General features: G+C 38.2%; 1 pseudogene; it reads left to right on the forward strand.

Moving 5' to 3' along the window:
• The window catches only part of LOC104501203, a 51,249-nt pseudogene that overhangs the window by 26,910 nt on the left and 1,176 nt on the right, over positions 1 to 23,163 (forward strand).

Consider the following 23,163-nt stretch of genomic DNA (forward strand, 5'->3'; position numbering starts at 1 on the left):
AATAATTTTATTTCTAAAATACCGTGGTGTTTTTATTTGGCTTTTCAAGAGTATTAATATCAGATCGCTAGGCAGTGATTCTTGTATTGCAAGTAGTTCTATTACTGGCAAATAGAAATAAATTAATGAAACACCTCGTTACAACTCCAGCTATTTTTCAATGGCTAACTGCACTACAAGTAAAGAAATGGATTGTTTATTCTCCATTATTTCTTTCTTGATTTTGACAACCTCATTGCGCTTACAGTGAAAATTGAAGCACGCTTAGTTACCCCAATTTTTTTCTGTGGCATGTGGCATTTAAATTGTTGTTATTTTCCTTTTTCAAAAAGGTAGCTTAAACTGCTGTTCTAAGCCATTGGCAGCAGTAATAGTGATCGAATTTTCATTGTGCTTTGCAAAGTGATGTACTATTGGACACAGAAATTAAAGGTACATTTTTCTGATTCATTTTTCAATCAGCTGAAAAAAAGTCTAAGGAACATTAACCTTACCTCTAGATATGGCTTGATTAGTATTTTTATTGTTTGCACACTGTAAATAGACATTATACGTATGGATTGTACAGAACAGTCAATCAGTAATACAACTGCCGGGAATGGCCTACTAATTCTTAGGTTGTTTTGAAGTGCTACTGGAGAATATTGGAGAAGAACTTGATCCTATTCTAGAGCCACTTTTACTCAGACATTTAAGCAGTCAGGGTGTACATGCATTTGCCTTGGAGACTCTGCTATTGAGTATGCTGCTGAATTCCTCTTTGATATTACAACTAAGCGAGAAATCCACGTTATCTTTCCGAAACATCTGTTGAGGTGAGAATTTTGAAAATGAATGTGCAACTCATTTTCCATTTAAAAATGATTCCTTGGCTAAAACCAGGGAAGAGTTTCTGGCATTATTCGTCCTCTCCTGCCTACGTTGTTGGGTTTTTTATGTTGCTGGTCTCATCTTAGAAGTGTTGACGTTTCTCGTATCTAATACTTCACTTTACAATACTGTCATTCTTTCATGCTGTCAGGAATTTATTTAATTACTTTTATCACCTTTCCTAGTCTGTATCTATCTCCTGATGCTATTTAGTCACCTTTTATTATAAAGATGGTATTTACAAGGACTTAAAATAATAGTCACCTCACATGCAAGCTCTACGTTGGGCTTTCTTACTCATGACTTTTAGCTCTAGAATACTTAGCGACAAGAGTCTGAGCAATTACTGGTGTCGTGCCTTGTTTATAACAGATAGAAAATATATTTACAGATTTGGGTATTTAATAACTATGACTATTCTGATTTTTCTATGTTAGGACAAAAAGAAAGGTGGATTCCTGCTTTAAAGAATAAAATTGGTGTTTTAGTAATTTTGAAGTTGCTTGGGAGATTTATTCCCTCTTTTATTTATTATTATTTTTGAAGAACTGTTTATAGAAAGGTATTGCAAATGTACACTTTGGTTAAACATAGATAATACTGAAACACAGATCTTTGAAATCAAAACTTTTAAAACTATTACAGTATTCAGTAAAATTGAACACTAAGATGATTAACAAGTAGATTATTTTCTTGGTTTTGAATGACATGCATCCAGCTATTTTCTAGCCTTCTGGTCACAATGTACCCCTTCCCTTTCTCACATAGTATTTATAGATACGTTTTGCTCCTTTCTCTGTATCAAATGGGTAGATGCCTCTTGCACGTAAAAGTGTTTGTTCATGTTATACGGACCAATCCCTTGAAGCGCTATTCAAAGTTTCCAAATATTCAAAGTTTCCATGTAATTTTGAGGAAGTGAATGAAATTCTGTACATTCTTGTCACATCCCTTTTCTGATTAACTCTCTGGGTTAAACCCAGAGTTAGCTTTCCAACACATCATCTTCAACCCTCAGCTGCAACTCACTCTCAAAGTTTGTTTGAGCATATTACACGATATTACACAAACCTCATCTTACAATGAAGAAGCATTTTAACTGCATCTGGCCATAACTGGACACAACATTTATTCTAACAGGTAACATCACTGAATTCCATAACTTCGGAAGGAATGCAGGATCACCTTCTTGGAATTGTAGTTGCAAGAGAAAGGTCAGATCGTGAAGAAGAAATATAAGCCCTCATCCTTCAAGGGACTGAGAATAAAAGGTACCAAGATAACTTCCCTTTCTAGGGATAGCAGCAGATTGCAGTTTAACAAAATATATATAACAAAATACATGTCAGAGACCCTTTTTTCTGTTTGTTTAACAGGAAAATCAAGCCTGCTATTTTCCTCAGAGCCTGAACTTGGGCTTCTGTTTGTTTGCTTTTTAGGCTGACTTAGATACATGCTCTTACTCATATTCTTGCTAGGTGTGCCTTTCTTCTGATATCGTTTCCCATTTCTGGGATTAGTTGAAGAGCTGAATTTCGGATTGTGTAATTGCAAAATGTAACTCTTGATCCTGCTCTCTGTTTTTATGCGTCCTTCTGTGATGTTGGTGTATGACTTGCTGTCCTCACAAATTTTGATTAAATATAAATAGTTGTGTTTTAGAAATGTTTTCATTGTGTGCTAGATTTGCACTGATTATACGTGGCAAGGGGCATCTTTCCCCAGGGGTCAAAGCATGAAATGTGCAGTGTTTGAAGTAGCTTGTCACTTCCTTTGCCATCCATTTTTAGCCTGAATGTGGATAAATTTTTCAGAAATTTAATAATAATAATAAAAAAGTCTTGTTGTGTAAATAGCGTAAAATGAATAGAATCTACACATTGTCTTGTTTTATAGAAACTAACAGAAAACAGCGGTATTTCTCATATATGAAAAATCTTGTATTTTATTTTAGGCAGCTAAAAGAAATAGAAGACAAGATTTTTGAAGTTCTTTCAGCCTCAGAAGGAAGTATTTTCAAGGATGAAATTGCTATCAAGATCCTGTCTTCTAAAATTCTAGCTAATGAGATTTCTGAAAAGCAAGCTGTAGCCGAAGAGACAGAAAAGAAGATTGATGCTGCTCCTATGGGCTTTGTCCCATTGCTATCCACTTGTCAGTCTTGTTTTCTATTGCTGATCTAGCCAATATCGAGCCAATGTACCAGTATTCACTCGTGGTTTATTCACCTTTTCATCATGTCTATAGATAATTCAGAGCAGTCAGAAGTTCTACATACAAGGTAAGAGTGATAATTCACCATTTGTAATTGCTGATGTATTAATAGTCACTCCAGAAATGTTACTGCCATTTCTCCAAAGTATATTGTCTTGAGCATTGCATTTTGAAATGTTTTTGTACATCAGATATTTTTCTGGAAAATAATTTATTCATAGAGACAAAATGGTACAATATATTACAAGGGCAGCATATTCTACTATTTCTATTTTCTATTTTTACCTCAAGTCGTGTGTGAATTTTTCAGTTAGATAAAAATGATCCACTTTCTTTTGTGGAGTTTGTTTCATTTCATGTACTGACTTTGTATGTCTTCAGGAAATAGACAAGAAACTTCTTCACACAAGTGGTGAGAGAGAATGAAGTCTTCTGACTCTTGGCTATAGAGCGTGCCAGCCAGTAATTATAAACCCAACCACTCAAAATTTTTTTTTAAATTTGGTTTTATACTTAAGGTGTCCTTCCACCTTCCAGCTTGGTCATGAGAACAGGAGAGACCATACAATCTTTTTTATGATCTAAATTTATTTTACATGTGATGGACCTCACTATTATCATCACATTAGGATTATTCAAAATACAGCCCTGAAGTGAATTGTGTACATGTAGATTGTTTAAAGAAAATTTTTCAGTGTTCTATTACATCAGGTACTGAATTCTACCTTAGTGGCTTTATTTGATCTTCAAATCACAGAGCGTTGCTTCTGTTGCTTAGCTACTTGCTTATTCATCAAATGAACAAAGGATGAGTGAGGGCAACTACTCTCCCAATTTGTATATAGAAAACGTTTCTAGTTATTATTGCAAGTGGCATTTTCTGAATTATCCGTTACTGTCCAATGTTTTATTTAAATGCAAGTAAGTTGTAGTTCCTGGTAAGGTGTGCAGTGTAGTGTTCAGTTTAGTGGCATACTGGTTGGGAAGGTTATTTTTAGATTAGAATTTAGGTCTGGGCAATCAAAGATGGTGCTACTAATAATTTAAGTCAGAGCTTAATCCTTTGGTATATTTAAAATATTAAGTAGCCATTCAAAGTAGCCTTTAACCAATAAGGCTATCCATGTTCTATTAATGGAGCTCTTTGACTTTAAATCTTACTCTTTTTTATCTCAAAAAAGCCTGTATGCCTATATTAAAGTAAGCAATAAATAAAATAAGCTCATTTTGATTCTGAACCTTTCTGCCAGCACAGAAATAAAGATACAGCACCTGAATCCCAGCTGACAGTATGAATTCCCAGGGAATGACTGGTGGAAGCCCATTTTGATAATTTTGCCCAGTGAAATCGGAGGAGGACGGACTCACAGAAAATTCTCTGTGGATTAATAATTCACATATGACTTTATCTTGGGCTATCTTCACTAGCCAGTCATTTTTTACCAGAGGCCCTGTGCTAAGATTTTTTAAATTGTATTACTTCTGTAACTTGCAAAAAGCTTACTTTTTGTCCCACGGTCATCTTTGTGTCAGTATTTTGTGTATGAATTGTATGTATATCTGTTTAACTGATGAAGAATCAATAATTTTGAAAGGAATGAAAATGCTAAAACCAGGAGCTTTTATGTATTATTATGTACTATTATTTAAAATTGTCTATTTCTTGTTAGCTGAATGGAAGAAAACAAAACCAGATTGAAACATAAACCTGAAAAGGAGACACAGATCAAACAACACGGTTTGCTCTCAATCTTCAGTCAAAAGCTTCCTCCTTTTCAATGATAACAGATCACGCTCAGGTTTCTGAATGATCACCATGTCTGGACTGCAGGAATACCCTCCAAGTAGTGCTCTGCCAAGGAATTGCTGAAATCATTGCACTGAAATAATTGGTAATGGATCACAGAGTTTAAAATATATCTGTATTCTAGTGTATTAAGGAAAATACTCAGTAGAATGGCAAACATATTTCAGATAACCTTTAAAGATTAACTGGTTTTGACCCTGATATTGCCGCTCTTCTCTGTGCCTCCAAAAGGGACCTCTCACTTCCTCTGAAAAATCGTGTGTTACTAAGACATAATTACACTTGAATGTTTTTTTATGTTATTTTGCTCACCAAATGGTACATGCATTTAATGATTTTTCGGATAATTGGCCAGAAAGTTCATTAGAACAAAGGAGGTCTAAATGGTTTGCAATAGGTTTCCAGTGAGCACTCTCTTAGAGTGATATTATGGAATAATACAATGGAAGGTTGTTCTTTTTCCAACATCTGTAGGGTGAAGATTCTCAAGGATCATTTTACTTACTCACTTTTTATGTCAATGTCTGTCACTCCCTCTTTGAAAAGAACAAGCTGCTCTTTTTGTCTAACTGTGAGTCTCCTGAAACATGAAAAATCGGTCAGTAATTAAAAATAACATGCAGTTTGACATGATAGATATTAAACTGCATATACGAACATAAAGGATAAGAATAGAAAAGTAAGTTTATTTATAAATATATTACTTTGGCCTCAGTTTTGTGGTGTTTATTTTCATTTTAATAAGCAATTTTAACCATTGAAAAAGATTCTCTAGAATATGATAAATATATAACAAACAGGTATGGCAGAAATGAGCTAGATGATAACAGTTTTTCTAAACATCACTTAAATCCAAGACCAGCCTATGTTATTCTTACAGTTCACACTTTGCAAGATTTTACTGTAATGTATTCAGAGTGCTAAGAGCACATAAAAATGAACTGTAAGCACCGATTTAAGAAGCTACCCATCTTTTTCACTTGAGGTGTTAAATGTGTTTATTTTTGCATAGAATTCTTCCAAAGCAAATACTTGTACCAACTGAATTCTATTAATTTCTAGTAATTCTTTCTTTATAAAATATTTCTTGGTGGTATTCTTTTAACTCATATTGAAACACTTGCATTTTAACCATATCACCTGCAAAACAGCACTTACGGTTGCTTGGAGTTGTTTCTTTCAGCGTATTATGGAAACATTTAAAATTTTACAGGCTTTTGAAATTTTTTATATTGGGAAATACTTAGAAGTGAGTTCTTCCAAGAGCTGACAGTAATAATCATGGGATATTGCTCTCCCATTCACAGGGACTTCAATCTGCAAATTCAAGACATCAACGAAATTTTGAGATAAGGGAGTATTGAGAAGGGAATGAGACATGTAATAGTCTGCTATGCCTTTTTCACATTTAGACTTGCATTATAGGAAAAGGTTGTAAAATGCATGGTTGCCTGAAATGTGTCCAGTATTTTTTTCCTTCCATATTTTGGGATTTGAAGAATGGGTCTAAAAACCTGATCAGGTAACATTCTTCATTCCCTGAGTTAGGAATGCAGATAAATCTAAATCGGCTCATATCTTAGGTGTTTTGATTCCTTAAATTTGCATTTAAGTGAAAACCAGACACTAAATACTTTGGAAATAGGCTTTCAGTAGTTGCATAGAAGCTTTTCAACTAATGCAAGAATTCAGAAAAAATGTATTGATTTCCTCCATAATGTACTAAGTTATTAATTTAGTCCTAAGACCAGTGTTTTTCATTGTAGATTAATGAGAATGAGTGGAAATTTCTGCTGACTGGAGGCACAGGTTTGGACAATGCCTTTCCTAACCCCTGTACCTGGCTTCGTTCAAAATCGTGGGATGAAATTTGTCAACTAGAGGATCTGCCGTGCTTCACAAACGTTAGTAAGGATTTTATGCAACTGAAGGATGGATGGAAATTGGTGTATGACAGCTCATTATGTTAACGTTCCTGATTGCTTGCATTCATAAGCTAATGAATACATTGAAAATATTTATTCAGGGAAAAGAAAGTTCTGTCACTTTACATGGTCAATTCTTACAAATATGACTGTAAGTATTTAAGCAAATGGTGTGTCATAATGATCATTGCCAATTTGTCAGGTGACTTCTAAATAGCAAGTAATGATTTGAATTTAATTGGGATGGAAAAAAAGGTAACAAGACCTGGAGTGGGAAGGTGATAGTGAAATTCGCTAAACTTAAGGCAGCCACTCTCCCTTGTCAGTCTATACAATTTGTTTACCGTGCTTTGAGGATGCCTTTTCACGCTATTACTTAGTGTGCTGCTTTCGTGGGTAAGTGCAAAAAACAACAACAGTTGCTCGCCAGGTAGAGCAACTAGAATGGGATTCAGAAGACCTGTGATTTATTCCCTTTTCTTGAACAGTGACCTGCTACCTTCATTAATGACTGACTTAGACTTTATCTAACTTCAGCACCATTTCCTTAAAAAAATCTAAGCTCTTTAGATGAATTTTACTCCACATTTGGGCACTTGCTTCATCTTTAATCTTACTATTGACTCCTTTTACTATTTTATTATACTCTTGCCCTTCTGCTTCTTGATATACCAAGTGCTCATCATACACCCACCTCCTGAATAAATGGTTTTAGAAGTTACCCTTTTTTCTGCTTGCACCATATCCGACCATAACCACTTCAATGTACTGATAATACTGTCCATTTGTGCTAGTCCATTGAACCACTTTTCTCACTCTTAAATGATGAAAATTTATTGCCAGAATTCAGTCAAATGACCCAGGACTTCTTACGGCCCTTTTGGAAAGATAAATTGTGAGTTTTATTCTTTGTAAATATCAATAAATTAGAAATCCTTTCAGGTCATTAGTAATAAACAGCAACACTGAAGCCAGGAACGTTGTTACTGAACCTTAAGTGCCAAGACCAAAAGGAATGGCATTATCTACCGCTATCCTCATATAGAAGAGTTGCTAGCACTTGTTCTGTGAAAACATGCTTGTTACTTGTGCAGCTTTAATACTAGTACTTCCATGTGAACGCACTAGAATTTTAAAAAATACTAGTTAATGGGTCTCAGGGAAGATTGCCTTTTGATAGCTGTATGTTTATAATCACCAGTGTAGTTTTAATCGCCAGTAACATGCAACCAGCCCTCTTCCCTGTCTTGTTAGGGATACACAGATTCAAATATTGGGCAGTTTCATGCACGTGTTAAAGAGAGGGCACAAAAATCAGCATTGCTTGTGCCACTCTGTCATCAGTAACCATACACTGAAATATAAATGTTTTTCAAAGGAGTGAGATGCACCTCTCTCCTCCTTTTGCAGATCAGGTTGTTTCCAAAAGGAGGGGAGAACTGACTTCAACTCCCCAATTCAAGCATTTCACGTATTTTATCTGAAGTTGTATTTCACATCTTGGAATAGGGACTGAAACTCAGTTCTCCTCTAGCTGGCTGAGAACCTCAAAGGTACTGATGCATCTCTTCTTATAAAGAAGTGGAGTTTTTGGCACTGTGGCAAAACCTCAATGGAGTCTTCAGAGCAACCTTCACTCCCCAGTGTTTCCTAACTCACTCAGCTTTCTACAAAGCTTGCAAGTGTTTAAATAAACACTTCAAGAGCTATTACAAATGTCATTTGGAGGTACCTATTTTTCACCTATATTAATATAAAAATAATGTAGTATTTTGAACTGAAACCAAGTACCTGGAGTTTGGGGAAGGAGCAAGCCAGGCTCCAGATCCTTAGCAGAGCCTGAGTTCCATCATGATTTGATTTGCTAAATCAAACGTGCTCAGAAAACAGTTTGTGCAGGTTTGTCTGCATACATCTGTGCTCAGCCCTCTAAAGGCAAACCTCAAAGGCTCACCAGCAGAGCCATAATACCAGTTTCCAGAAAGTCATACCTAGTTGGCACTGGATTTTAGTCTAAGAAGAAGTTAACACATCACACAGTGACTGCTGTTCCCAATCTGATAACTGCAATAGCAACATAACAGCTGGATTATTCATAGACCATTTACAAACTAAACTCTCTGGTGCATTGTTTGACTTCTTTCCTGCATTCAGATGCAACCTAACTCATAGTTATCACGTGATACTGTAATATGACTGACATTGATTATATGGTTATTATTGCAATATTGAAGACTGACAGCATAATTCAGTTCTAACAGAAGAGGGAGGTAAAGCACATTTTCAAATTTCCTCCATCTCATTCCTTCTCCACTTTCTAGAGAACTTTGATGAGGTTGTGATCTTTTAAACACTTAAAAAATACTATAACTTCTCTGCTATACGATAAGCTTCTTAGATTCGAAGTGGATTTTTTTTTTTAAGCTTTAAGCATGTCAACCCCACTTCTGAAGATTAAATACAATTCACAAAAGCTTTAAAGACTGTTGAAACATGTATGTTTTTTAGGATCCCCAGCATGAGGATTTTCCTGCAGAGTGGCAAGACAACCTGGGGGAGTTCCAAAGGATGATGCTGCTTATTTGCTGCCTGAGACCTGTATGAAACTTCCACCTTACTCAAAGAGGCCTGTCCATCCTTGAAACCTCAAGTACTTGCAGGTATGCACTTCAGCCCTGGTGTCTACAACCATGCTGCAACAGTCTATCGTAAAGGAAAATAGGAATTAATGAGATTTCAAAAAAACAGCAATGAAAAGATTTTTAAAGCAGAAGGGTAGGCCTTTAGTCTTTGTTCAGGTTCAGTGTACACAACAGTCCCCAGAGCTCTTCCTCCTTGAGGCTGTCTTACAAACCCTGCGAGTTTCCTTTTCCAGTACAGCTGCTATTTTTGACAGGTGTCACTATGTGTGGCAATTTTGTCTGATCTAGGAAGATAAGTAAAAGGTAAGCAGGAGTAGGTAATGCAAGTGCTTAAAGGTAGCAGTTCTTGCGGACACACAGGTCCATTTTGTTCTGTGTGAAGGGTTTTGAAGCAGAACTGTTCTGATTTGAGCCTGCCTAGCTGTAAGGCTTGAATGTGACACAGATCACAGGAGGTGCTCAGAGTTGTGAAACTTTATTCCAAAAATTCATTCAACTAAAAACCAGAAAGTAAGTATTAGCTTTGCTATTTTTGATATATTCACAGGTTAGTGGGACTACTGTCAGTCCACACCTAGCCACAGTGTCAGAGCACATTGTGCCAGACAAGCGTTAGTATAAGCAGTTATAACCTCTGTTCCGGAGAGCCTATGAAAGGAATTCTCTTCCTCGCACAATTGTTTAGCTTTATGTTAGCACTCAGATAAAAACATCAATGCTTGCACCGTATAAGGAAGAGAAGCTTTTCTAGTCAGCCTTTAACTTCACTTCTCCTGGGTTTTTTTTGACTGGCAGTATGAGCTTTCAGAACATTGGGCAGGTGGATCAGCATGGAGGGGTGGTGGTGGTGGTGTATACCGATGCTTGGAGACAAAGTTATCCAGAAGACGCTGCCTAGTTGCGGTGACTTCGTCTTCAAAAGAGTTTATGATGCTTCTGCCAGTTTTGCACTTAAAGCAAAGCAAAAGATTGAGGCTTTCAATTGAGCAATATAACTGTCACCTACATTCAAAACTTAGATCCTCAAAAAACCTGCTGATCTGTTGCTAATTCTAGCTTACAAGTCTACTCTGGGCGATGGTCAGCAGTACTGCTGTCTGAACGGCACAGAGCAGTTTGGCAGATACTTCACATGCAAACCCCCATTTGATTCAGGAACTCCTCACCAGCCGTGCCCATAGTGCTCAGTTCAGCGTCCACTTTTGGATGTGTCCAGCATTTAAAGTAAATTGTGAGCCTACTGTTTAGCAGTATTTTACATCCCAGCAAGGAGGGAGACTTCAGGTTGGTTTTAAGAGGCGCGACCTTGCTTCTCAGGATGCATTAGGGTATTGGTGCCTCAAGATGGCACCATGCTCTGGATCAGCCCTAGTGCATAGCCCTCCAAGGTACTGGTGACAGTACTCTTGGCACAAAGTGTCCCCACTTGAAGCTGCTGCTGCTTCAAGTTTTTTTTATATGCTGTACTTAGAAATAAAGTAATGTTACAGCTGAGACCCCTTTGGGGGGTGGAACACTGCATTAAATCACTGGCTCTTCAGGTTAGGTAACATCACCCCCTCACTCAGACTGCTCCCATTGCAGCGTGTGATCCCATTGTTGTGTCTGAGTCTGTTGTATAGGCACCTTAACTGCATAACCGGGTAGGTTTTCCACCTAGAACATGAGTAGCAAGGCTTATTTGTGCAAACCCACCAGGAATGAATATGCAGAACCTTTAGTGTGCCTCATCAAGGAACTTGATTCACTTGTTTCTTACTATCCATAGGATTAGGGACCATATATCAAAGACCAGCTGATCTTCATCAACTAGTTGAAGCAGTTCAGTTTTGTGTATGCCAAAATAATGGCAGGCATGAAGTTCCAGAAGTGGATCCAGTAAAACTGGAAAACATTTGAAATGGACTTTAAAGTCTGAAAGCCTAATTAGACTGATCTACATGTAAAACTGGACATGTGAAGGAATAATCTGGTCAAGTTTTTTCTTTTCACATGTGTGCTCATCCCTCATGAGAAAGAAAGAGCAGCTCATTGTGGAGCTTCCTGGATTGATTGATTATTGCACCTGAGATACTTTACCTGCTGTAATGAGTTGTGGGAAGAACATTTCTGAAGGAAACAGGTTTTCCTTCAAAAGCTAGACACCAAGCTACACTGAGAAGTGCTTAGGTGCAAATTTCTTAGCCAATAATGCACATAAGCCATTACTTCAGAATAAGTCATGTTCCAGCCTTACAAAATGAGTCCTTGCTGATGCTTGGAAGCCTCAGAGATGGAAGTTCTTGTTTACCTTCTAGCTTTGAATCGTATATTAAAATTATTTGGTTAGCACTTACAAGGAAGGTCCTCAGCCGTGTCATCTCCAGCATGTAGTACTCCTCCATTGTCAGGTCATCAAAGTCCTTAGTAAGGGATAAAAAGCCACAGCTGTGACGTTTGATGTGTTCCTCCCTGCAATGTAAACCCAGAGTGAGAACAGATATTAAACTCATGAAAGTCACATTTAAGAAGATGAAGAAATCTGAACAGACAGGTCTCTTCAGTACTTGTACCATCTACTGGTAGAAAAAGTATCATACAGAAAACATGAAATAGATTTTAGGAGGTCTCAAATAAAAGCTAGTTGAACTGTTGTAAGGTCACTGAGAAAGAAAAACTTCAGTAACCTTCAGTTTTGTGAACTATTATAGAGAAATTAATAGTTTTATGAGTAAGGGGATGCAGTCAAGGAAGTTTGGAGGAATACTTCAAGAACACGCTTACATCTGTGCTTACCATGGGTCATCATTTGGTTCCCAGCCCTCCAGTTCTATCAAGCAAAAGAAACATTTTGCCACATCTGGTTCATTTGTATTTGGACAGTGGACAAAGCCCGCCTTTGCCATCTGTAGGTGACAGTGTAGAAGTTTAGTGCCTCATCCAACACACTGCTCATGTTCACATCAGCAAACTCTGAGAGCTTGCAAAAAACACCTTTTCCCACAATGTCTATATGCATAGATCAGGCTGAAAAATAACTTTTCATGAGTTTCATGTGTGTGCCCAAGTAAAAGTCAAGTGGATTGTTCTAATGCCCAAGTCAAAGCTTACAGGGACATAAACATTAAGGTTAAATTTCTGAATTTTAAGTAGTGATCATCTTGCTACTTCATCCTTCCTGCTGGATTTGTACTTATTCCTACTAATGTAGATTTTTAATGAATGAAAATTTGCCATCAGAAAGATAACATACTACTACTACTAAAAACTTTAAAGAAACAACAACCACAAACTCCCAGAAAAGTAACTAAGTTTAATTCTATAGCTAGACTAGTGAACTGAACACACAGAAGCCAGCCACCCTACTACGCTATTTCTGAGTGGGGAACAGAGAAAAGTTGGAGCATTCAACTTTCTGTCTTCTTCAGGCTTAGTGGAAGCTCTCAACTCCTCTTAAACATGACATACAAAAACAGAGCATAGTAAAAATATCCATTTTTCAGACTTACGTTCTCTGGAGTACACTTGCAGTTCTCTACAAAAGGCCAGTTTGTGAAGGTTTTTAATCGGTTTTCATATTCATACATATCCCTAAAATCACTCAGGAGCTTAGAAGCCAAACCAAGCTCTTGTAAGAGCCTCTCCATCTATAAAGCTAGCAATTAGGATAGCCTAGAGCCTTCCTTCTGGCTCTCAAATTTAAGGCATTGTACTAATGGGTGACTCACTGCACCTGTAAAGCAGGGGAAGTTTTTAAGGAAGTAAAACACAGGTAAGCTTATGAGCAGGATAACTGAGAGAAGTGAAGGTACCGGATCGTTCCTCCCCTGTGTCATGTTCTGTGTACATGGTCACACTATACATTTATTAACTGAAAGCACCTATGCTAATGCACTATGAAAATTACAGATTTCATAACTGAAATTACAAGAATGCAAGTTAAAAAATCTAGTTACAAATCCAGCAATTTTACATACAACATTTTTAAAAATAGGATACTGATTGTGACCAGTGTTGTTGAATTAAAATTGCTGTTTGAAACCTTGAGTGTTTCTGGACTCCTCTGTCCAGAGATTAAATCTTGGTATCATGTTTGCAAGTACTGCTGCATTTCTTTAAAGGGGTGGTAGTCATGGCAAAGTATTCTAGAGTGTGCCCAGAGGTAGACTGAATGGTGATATTTAAAAGAATCCTCTCTGTAAGGGTTTACAGGATTAGAGCATTAAGCTGGCATTTTATAAATTGTCGTTCCTTCTGGTTCAGAGCCCAGTTACCTGAGGCAGGAAGTTTAAACACCAGCGGGTACAAGACTGCTGTATAAAGCAGTTTCCTGAGCCAAGACCTTAACACCTTTGAAAGGTGTTGCACTGTGAGACTTGAAAATTGAAACCCTCTCCATAATACAGAGTTAAGGGTAGGAAAAAGGTCCATCTTCCTATACCAGCACATTAGTCTGTCCAGCTGTGGTGACAGAAATGAGATGAATGCTCATCTGCAGAGGACTCCCCATCTCAGCCCTCTTGTAGCTTCTTTTTGCCTAGATTTACACACGCTAAATCTCTGGTTCCTCTGGGACGATACTTGTATCTAATTTTATATGCAGGAGTAATGCCCCTGAAAAGTATATTAAAATGTTTACAGTAATATTTGTTAATGCTTACAAAAAAAAAATCAGACTTTAATTCTATTTTTTCCTTTTTGTTTTTTTTTTTCTTAGATAATACCAGTGGTGCGGGAATTTATCATTCACAATCTGGGCCACCTCCATTTGATTTGTCTAAAGCATTTGCTGACAGTCATTGCTGTGCACCACTGGTATTTATACTCTCTTGTGCCCTTCTAAAGTTTGCTGCTGCTGATTAATATCTCCAGACTTCTTTTAAAATATAGCTGATGTTTGTGTGCGTGCACACGCATGTTTGTATGAAGCAAGAAACTTTAAGTAAAAGTTGAAATGCCAAATAAAGCTCAAAAGCCTGTTTTTAACTGCCCCAAACTATGTTAAGATTGATCTCATGGTTCTCTTTAACACAAAGTAGTAATTAATGCAAGTGAATTGTTTTTTAGTCAACTGGAATGATATGAAAAACTATTTAAACTGCATTTTAAAATATACTGTACATTAAATATTAATTCAAGAATACATATAGATGCACACTCTCATAGCAGAGTTTACTCTATGCAATATTATTCTTACTTATAATATGCTTTCTCTGTGCAGGGATACGGTGGTACAAAGCTTAGATCTCTGTCACTTGGCCAAGGCCCAATAGCCATGAAAATGATAGAGAAGGCAAAGGATGGAACATGGATAGTTCTGCAAAATTACCATCTAGCAAGTTCATGGATGCCAATACTGGAAAGTCTGCGGGGTAAAAGAAAATATAATTAAAAAAAAAATTATATATTTTTAAAGTATTTCTTATAAATACTTTTGAAGGCATGTCTGACCCGTACAGGTGACTGAAAAGCCAGCTGAGCCGACTTCATGATTCCCATTATCTAAGGGTAATCATCTCACACTGATTCTGGCTTTTCTGCCAGCTGGAATAGAAAGCGCTCTCAAACGTGGTGGGTCAAACCCATTCCTCAGCTGGTAAATCCCAGCTTCTATAGCAGTCTCCTCAGGCCGACGTAATCATAACATCTATTGCTGCAGAAAAGCTGTAAGCTAAGGAATTTTAGTCTTGAACAGCTCTACATTTCCAATGAGGTACTAGGGTGTATTTCTTTCTTTTTTTTCCCCTCTAATAAACTTGACACATTTCTGATGCATACATATCTTCACTATAGCCCTTCCAGGAACAGCTGTGTGACAGTAAGCGCTGTAAGTGGATGGGCAAAGCGCACACTTATGGCACAGAGCCTGCACTTGGGTTTGTTTGTTCTTAGACTCCACAAACATGCATGGATCTATATTAATATCTATTGTGTTTTCTAGTACATTGTAGGAGCTAAACTCTGATACCACACATCCAGATTTCTGCAGTTACCTGCCTGCCACCTTCCCGGTGTCTGTACTTCAGAACAGAGTGAAGATGACTAATGAAGTACCAAAAGGTTTACAGGCCAGCATCATTCGTTTATACTTGATGGATCCAATATCTGAGCCTGACTTTTTTTCAATAGCTGCAGAAAACCTGTGAGTAATGTTGTGTTGTCACTTTGTAAACCAGTTACAGCAGACCCTGATGACTCTGCATGTGTGTTCTGGGGGGAAAAAGCCCTCCCAAATTAAATCGGTGTCTTCCACTGCACTTAATAGGGGTCTGATTACTGGCAACAGTGAAGGAAGTTTAATCTTTATTTAATTACGTGTCTCCTTAAAAATTGAGATTTTTGGTATGGCATTAATAATAGTCCTCTGGTTTAAAAAAAAACAAAACAAAACTGGGAAAGATCTTAACACATAGTTTTATGTGTCTGTATATAAATTACATATACATGGAGATAGAGACATATATATATATATATACACACACACATATATGTAGCCTGGATGGAGAAACAAACAAAATCAAATTATTTAACCCAGCCATTAATTATTAATGTGTTGCATTGGGTTTTAAGTCTGAGTTCAAGACATTGCTGTATGGCCTCTGCTTCTTCCTTGTGCTGGTTTAAGAACGCTGGAATTCTGGGCTGTTGGGTTGGAACATTCCGCATGAGTTGAATAAGACCGACCTGCACAGCAGCATGCAGCAACTGCACCTCTTCCTTGACTAGTACAAAGTACAGCAACCCCTCACAGTGGTCCCCAGGCTGTGCTCGCACTTTTTAGGACTGTTAGTGCAGGTACCAATGCAGCCTGTGTGCTGCCACGGCAACAGTTCAGTGGGGATAGTGGAATTAGCACCCAAGGGCTACTTGCAATAATGCTAACCATGTTTATTGTAAGTGGTTATTTGTACCATGGTCAGTGTCTAACTGATGGGGGGACTTTCAAATGACAGTTTAGAAAGTCTGCCATGCAAAACAGAGCAGTGTTTGTGCTGTATAACTGCCTTATTCGTCGAGTTCTTACACTGTCTCTAGGTAGGAGCTGTGGATTCAACTTTGGTAAGCTGTAAAATACTGTACTAAAACACCTAACTAACTACTAACTGCAACTTACTCAGGGACAAAAACTAGACCTCAGGCTGCTGCAGGTTAACAACCACCTTGATCTGTGTGTGTGGATTTGGCAGATGGTGTTTCCCTCCCTGTTTGCAGAGCTAGGCAGTGGTTCAAAGAACCCTGGAAGTCATTAGCAATCTGACGTTTCTCTATGTTCCACCTTCCTAAGCAACCCGCTATGGACAGGATCTGTTAAAGTCATGGCTGGGGGCAGGAAAGGGCTGTTATTTTCAAACCACTGTCAGCCTGGAGCGGTTTAGGCTATCAGTGTGGTCAATCAGTAAATCGTGATGCAGCATGGCAAAGCAACTTCATGAAGGTGTGGTTTTCTTTCCTTGTGGGAGTGAAGTGGGGGGAGGATGAGGGCTGTATCCTCCTGTTACATGACCAAAGTTTAAGAGCAAATGTAAGGCTTAGCAGGGAGGGAAGTGTTGTGGTTGGTGGTTTTTTTTTTTTTTTTTTTTCCTGAAAGGTCATTTGTATGTAGTAACCAGATTTCATAGTATATCCCAGTTCAGATCATTGTCTTGTTTCCTTTCAGGAGGTACTATATGATGCTCTTCGCTATACGACTGGAGAATGTAATTATGGTGGCAGAGTGAGTCACTGATGACTGGGATCCACAGTGTTCTTAGTATCTTCTTTTCCTTGGAAATCTGTACAAATATAGATTATAAATTGATCCAAGTGGCCTTTATTTTGTTCCTCCTGAAAGAGACTTCAGTATCCCAGAAGAACAGACCTACCAACACCTTACTGCTTAAAAAACCAGCTCTATCTTTACTGACAGAGGAATGTGCCTCAGTGCTCACTTCCCACACTGCTCGCTTTTGTGGCTTAATCTCACATTCTATTAGGGCTTGCTTCTGTGACTTACTTCTGAGAACAGGAAATTATGTCAAATCCCCAGCCCAGCTACTGCCAACTAAACTGACTTACTTTGCTCTGTGTGACTTGGCACACTTTGGGGACAGTATGGGAGAAACAGAAGTTCTGCTGAAGTTAAAAGCATTATAGAACAGGCATAAAAGAATTAGTTTATCAACTCTGCTGGAGGTAGAAAGGACAAAGTAATCAATCATTTAATTTATCATACAGTAGATTTATATTACACATCAGCAAAATGCCTTCAGACCCTTGGCAAGCAGTGGGCTCAGACAGGGGCTGCAGCCCCCTGTGCCGCTAAGGATCTTTTTTTTTTTTAAGAGAATTTCCAACAGCTGTAAAAATATTTAGGCAAAGCCAGTCCTGATTTCAGGTAAGAGGAGGGACCAAAGGAATTGGTTAGATGGGGTCAGCCCCTGTGTTTATTTCCTTTTGTGTTGTAGTTTACACACTGTATTCATTACACTAGGAAAGTCTGTAGTGGTGGTGACACACAGCTTGCAGCCTGTCATGGGCTGTTTGGCTGTTTCTGCATCTCCTTTTAAGTCTAGAGTATTTTTCCCCCATTTTTCAGCACCAAAGCTATATTGGCTACACCAAGACACTTCCACTGAATCCTTCCCCACAGATATTTGGAAGGAACGCAAATGCTGGCATTACCAATGATCGGTCAGAAGTACAACTGTCATTTGACGGCCTTCTTACACACATATGTACGTAAAGAGCAAAGGGTCACACACAACCTTACCAGAACTTTCTACTCTAGCTCCACATTAGTATGTTCAGGGTTTGGGTTTTTTTTCAGTTTTTACTGTACCTCATTGTGTTTTAAGTCCATTCTGGTGAAATTACTCTTTCACTTCAAAGATGATTAAGGCTTTTTTGGCTTTTTAACATTTTCTGACTGTCTTTCCAGAGAAACGTAGCTTCTGTGATTGTACAGTCATTTTGCCTATCTTCTACTCCCCCCCACCCCCAGCTTTTTGCAATTTTCAACTTCAATAATATAGAAAATGCTGAAACTAACTTCAATCACAAGGGAAGAGAGTTGAAACAGTAATGATCTTTTAAACAATGCCTTTATACCAGCTCTATTTTCCTGCATTTTAACTACTCACTCTCCTAAATCCTCTTTATCTTATATCCAAATTTTTGGTGCTCCCTAGTCTCATGCATCTTGTGGTGGTGCAAATTCCACTGATGAAGTTGTTCATGAAGTCACAGGTGATATCCTGAGCAAACTTCCTCCAGATTTTGACATCGAAGCAGTAATGAGAAGATACCCAACCACTTAAGCTTATACTCAAGCATGTGCTTGCCCAAGAGATGGGCCACTTTAACAAGTTACTGCCGACAATACGGGACTCCTGTTGCAATATTGAAGAAGCAAGAAAGATGAGCTGAAGAAAACCTTTAAAGCCATATACTAGAACCCAGACGACTCAATCTCTGAGCTATCAATGCAAGCACCTTAGAGAACTGACCCCGAAGTCTGATTCAGGTCAGTCAGTCAAACATTTAAAGGTATCTGGATTCCAAACTGATTTATTAGTCTGTATCTTAATACTGATAAGAGTACAATGGACTATAAAAGTACAATTATACATACTGCAGAGAAACCAAAACAGTTTTTAACCACGGCTTTGCTAGCAAATAGGACAAGCAGTAACTAGGTTCCCATAGGGGCTTCTGCTTCACTGGCATGAAAGACTGAAGCACCTCACACAACTTAATGGATGAAAGCAGATCTCAGCACCTCAAATAGCAAATTACTGCCAGTGAGGCTTCCAGTCAAGATGTCATAGTCTAAAGTCAGTGGTTGCTCTCAGTAGGAATCAAAAGATACAGCTGTGCAAAACATAGAGAAAAAGGCAGGAAAAGGCCAGAGTGGCTAATTTTTAATTTATGCTATTATACCTGATGAGGCAGTTATTAAAAAAAAAAAAACAACCAAACAACACAAACACCCTACAAAAACTCCACAGCCACCACTCCTCTCCCTGTTAAAACTAACCACAAGCTGCGAAGTCTGCCACTTCAGAATAAGGCACTTGCAGCAATGCCTTTTTGAGGAAACTTGAAGTAACAATGTAAAAGAGCACTTGCAGTTTAGTAAAACTCAGAAGTGCTCTGCAAAGACCATGTTTTTGAGGAAGGATGGCAAAGGAGACTTTTCCAGTATGGGCATTTTTCTCCCAAAGAGGCTATGGACCTTTTCCCTGAGCAGTCTCGTGACTAACTAACTGCTGGATGCGACAGAAGACTGCAGTAATTGTTAATGACAACCATGACGTCCATTATTCTTGTTTTCAGTGGTGCCTCCGTCTGACTTAGGTAGAAGTCTGTCCCCTCTGTTGCACATATCACTATGATGATTTTTAGTCTTTAAAGTGAGCCTGTTAGGCAGAGTATTTTGACATCTTCTTTTCCAAAAGGTCTTTTAGGGGCAAGTGGTGACGTCTGCTGAGCTGGAAGAAGCGGTAAACAGCATTCTGAAAGCAAAACTCCAGGATTATGGATGAGTAAGTCTTACTCAAGGCTCAAGCCTCTGGGCACCTATGTGACCAACTTCCTCAACAGATGAAGTTCTTACAGGTGAGCACACCCCATTTACGTATATTTGCTTGATGCCACCTATTATTTTTGTCTATTGCTATCAGGTGACATCTCCACAAGTGAACACCCACCCTGAATTACTTCCACTATGTAACTGCCAGGTCGAGGAGGATATTCACACAATCTGCACCTCCGGAGAACTTGCACTTTGTTTTCATTCACACATCACCCAGTCAACACCCCTCAGTAACTTCCACTTTCATCTGCTTGAGCAAGGCTGGTAGCAGCGGAGTGCCACTGCTTGAACACAATCCAGGACAGGACTTAAACTTGTACAAATGGAAAACTGCCAATAGCTATGAGGATTTTTTTTTTTTCCTGGGAGGAAAACTACTTATGAGTAGAGACAACTAGTTTAGTTATCTTAATTGTAATTCCCTGCAGTGGATAATTAAAGCAAAATTTTTTCAGACACCATTCAAAACTGATATTTACAACAACCAAAGGTCTTCTTTTATGCAGTAAATATTCACGATTGCAACAGACCTCATACACAATACAATCAAATCCAATGAATTTTGACATTTTAAAACATCTTTTATACAGAAACCTCTGCAGTGTAATCTATTAAAAAAAAAAAAAAGCCAGTTTTCTTTTCTCGTCCTCTCTCTTTTGCTGCTGCAGCTGTGGCATGAAAATGGAACTCCACCCGTCTTTTGGATTTCAGGATTCTTCTTCACTCAAGTGTTCTTAACAGGTGCCCAGCAGAACTATGCCAGAAAGTACATCTTTCCCATAGACCTACTAGAATTTCACTATGAAGTGCTGCAAGATACAGAATATGAAATTGCTCCCAAAGATGGTAAGTAAATGCATGACACAATTATTGGCCATTGCTGATGTATTCAGAAAGTAACATTAATTGCAGGCTTAGAGTTATGCAATTAAGTTAATGAATTCCGCTGGAAAACATACACAACTGCGCTGCTTCCCACGAGATGCACAAGAAGTGAAGAGGCAAAAAACTATTTAAATCCTTAAGAGCTGCTGAGATTAGTTCACCCCTGGATTAGCATGCACATGTAAAAGAACACTGACAGAGGACTTTCCTTACCCCAAACTTCCCACCACAGGTCAAACTCTCAAGTGATATCTAGCTTACCCCCCACCCCTTTATTCCATTAGCATATATGTCCGAAGATGCGTGTTTTCCTACGCCAAGCAAAACCAAACAGTAACTGTCAGCAGTTAGCGGCAGTTAGCTGTCCCTAGAAAAACATCTTATGGGTACGATCACAAGGTGCTATAGAGGACTGCCTGAAGCAGAGAAAATCCCTATTTTTTGTCAAACCACTTTATGTATTACTTACCTCAGGTTCCAGTTGCTGATGCAATTGTTAGCTTGCCTTTCCTCAGAAAAAAAAGGACAGATTAAATGGAACTGTCCTTAACACTCTTCTGAGGATGAGTTTGACTGGAAGTTGGGTAAAAAGAAGGGCTTGGCAGGGCAAGCCACATCCAGTCAGTTTTAAATCATCTTCTGTTGGGGCATGCTTTATTTATTGTTTTAGAAGTTAGTTTTCAGTCTACAGAGCAAGAAGGTGCAAGTTTGATAAAACCTAATGTTGCTGTCATTTGCTTTTTCTTCTGGAGAGCTGATGGAATGACAGCTGTCATTCTATCACGTTACGATGACATGACAAAGATATTTGTGTTTTTTAAAAATTTAAAGACATTAGTGAATCACTTGGAATGGTATTAGAGCAAGTGCCAATTTGAAACGTAAGCAATGAAACAATGTGAAAACTAACTAGTGGAAGACTAGTTATATGATCTAATAAGACTAGTTCATATGATCAAATTTCTAAGTTTGGAAACATTAAAGCTGACACTACGTAGTACATACCAAAAACACTGTAATACTGACAAATGTACGGCATAACTGAGTAATTCTGAAGATCTGTTACTCCCCGTTCAGAAAAGGCTGGATACACTGTGGTCTCGCTAGACATTGTAACTTTATAGAGCTTTATATAATTGTAATCATAAACTGTAATAATGAAGTATAAAAGAGTGTATTATACTCCCAGTTATTTGATCATCGCTTGGAACACACAAAATTGGCAAACAGTCCCCCACACTCAGTAACGGACAGTTAGCAAAGTGCACTGCACTAGCTGCTGCTCTAGAAGACATTTTCAGCTTTTGCATAACACGCTGTCTTTTCCGACTGATTCAGGGGTGTACATTCAGGGATTGTTCTTGGAACAGGCAAACTAAGAAGCTAGCAGAATCTCATCCAAAAATCCTCTGCAACACAGTACTTTTTTGGGGGACAATCTGTAGTATATAGTAATATATACAAATACTGTAGAATTAATACTTTGTAAGTTCTAGTCTTGAGGGAAGTAACAGGGTATAATTCTTGAACAAGAAAAGAATTGAATTGAAATGTTTTGTATTGAAATAGAAGTTAAGTGTCTGAAAGGAGATGATATTAGCTCTGCTAATAACAACAGCCACAGGAAGTTTGGTGTTGCATGTATTGGGAGAGGGAGTGATCTGCTAAGGAAGAGAAAACAAGAAACAGGTTTTCAAACCTGTCTGTAAAAATCAAACAGAACAAATCCCCGCAACAGCAAAATACTCCGGCCGAGCAGAGACTGTTTCCTTATTTTTTTTTTTTAACTGAGATGAAAAGGATGATTTTATTCTTTACTGCAGATATGGCTAAAGCTGTGTAAGAGAGCAGACATTCCACAGAGACCAAGTTTCCCAGCCCCAGTGTGTGAGACCACCGAGAGAAAAGGGATCCTGTCAACTGCAGACCACTCCACCAACTTAGTCATTGCAATGACTCTCCCTTCAGACAAACCGCAGCAACACTGGATCAGACGAGGTGGGGCGCTACTATGTCAGCTCAGCTCACACACCTATCGCAAGTCATGGGAGGTCAGTGCATTTTCCAGATTGCTTACAAGGGACGCACGTCAGTGCTGAGGTGCCACGTAAAAAGAGAAATCAAAATGAGTTTGTCACAATGTTACGTTTGTGCCTTTCAAGAGATTTCAAACAAAAAGGTGCATAATAAAACCTTATAAAAGCCAACAAAAATATCTGCTCCTTGAATAATTTTATTTTCTGAAGGCTCCTTATTTATAAGGAACAT

This window comes from Buceros rhinoceros, unplaced genomic scaffold (genome assembly GCF_000710305.1).
Source record: "Buceros rhinoceros silvestris isolate BGI_N320 unplaced genomic scaffold, ASM71030v1 scaffold17610, whole genome shotgun sequence".
In the NCBI taxonomy this organism is placed as follows: domain Eukaryota; kingdom Metazoa; phylum Chordata; class Aves; order Bucerotiformes; family Bucerotidae; genus Buceros; species Buceros rhinoceros.